General features: G+C 39.3%; 1 long non-coding RNA gene across 1 annotated transcript in view; it reads left to right on the top strand.

Annotated features, from left to right (window-relative positions):
* The first annotated feature begins 599 nt into the window (after positions 1-599).
* Positions 600-1293, top strand: part of LOC109521769 (uncharacterized) — a 992-nt gene continuing 298 nt past the window's right edge. Inside the window, exon 1 of the long non-coding RNA XR_002169428.1 lies at positions 600-1265. This is a non-coding gene — a long non-coding RNA (uncharacterized LOC109521769). The remainder of the gene's footprint in view (positions 1266-1293) is intronic.

Genomic DNA, 1293 nt, shown 5'->3' with positions numbered 1-1293 from the left:
ATTGTCCAAGAGCTTCTGTAACTTCGTCGAACTTGGAACCAATTTTAACCTTTACAGTGACTTTTCTGTCAAGCCAGTCCCATCGGAATTTATTCTTGACATTTGAGTCAATTTCTAGGATTGAAGACTCCTGATCTTTCGTCAAAAATTTCGTAATTCCGCTCAAAACGATCCCAGAACAATGAATTTGCGAGACGAACAGGCCGCCATGAATCAGGTAAAACAATATGTTACATGCAGTTTGATTGGTCCAATCGCTTGTAGTTAACCAATCGCTGGGCCGTATATAATCGAGCTAAGACTTCCGCAACAAATAATGCCTTCAGCGATCTGATTAGTTGAAGCTTTCATACACGTCCAATCGCAGGGCTGTTTACAAACGGAAAACGGAGAGACTGTTCAGGAGAGCTCGTGAAAACTCGACGATAAGGTAAGGTACCTGACCGCCCCTAAAATTTTCTCAACGGATTTAGACGATTCACAAAAATGATCAATTTAAGAAATAAAACGGCGGATTTCCGCGGATATGCAGAAAATTGCCATCTATGTTATTGTTTATTGTTATTGTTATTCTCATTCAGAGTTTGTTTCATGTACAATTCACCGAGGGCAATGGCAAACAATGGGAATTTGGAGAGCACAGAGAAACATTTTAAAATGGTACACGTGAGCTACGATAGTTAACACGCTGCAAAAGTGTGTCCCATTCCTCCGAGTCTGGTCTCGACAAAGGTAGGCAGTGACTTCCTTTCCACAAACTCAAACTCTTGTATCGACTTTATTTTTCTTTTCCGTTCATGTTCAGGGCTGTTGTGGCTGTTGCTCATCATGGCATGCGTGAGTTAGTGCGTGCGTTCATCCAAGTCCAATTTAATAACGACAACATGAGGAATAAATACTTTTGCTAGCTTTATTGAGCAAATACAGAAAACAACAAATACATTAAGAAGGGCCCTAAGAATCCCATCAGCTGTGAACTATTTTCAATATATGCCAGTACAAAGTATCAAAGGTTTTTAACACAAATACATAATGGTAATCCATCAACTAGTAATGTTCTTAAATATAGAACTTGACCCCCCTGAAAGAAACGTTACACTATTACATTTATTCATGTGATATTATTCGGAAAATTCTCACCATGCATCACCACCACTCAGGACGCCACACAAGATAGTCGATAAGGTGGTGACAGTGCAGCTTAAAGTTAGTCAGACTATTTTTGGGGGCTAGGCTCTTAGAGGATGATATCTAAGTAATAAGTTGTTGGATAATACTAACTATAATATGGCA

This window comes from Hippocampus comes, unplaced genomic scaffold (genome assembly GCF_001891065.2).
Source record: "Hippocampus comes isolate QL1 unplaced genomic scaffold, H_comes_QL1_v1.1 scaffold158, whole genome shotgun sequence".
NCBI lineage: Eukaryota > Metazoa > Chordata > Actinopteri > Syngnathiformes > Syngnathidae > Hippocampus > Hippocampus comes.
This window is presented reverse-complemented; position numbering and strand designations above follow the sequence as displayed.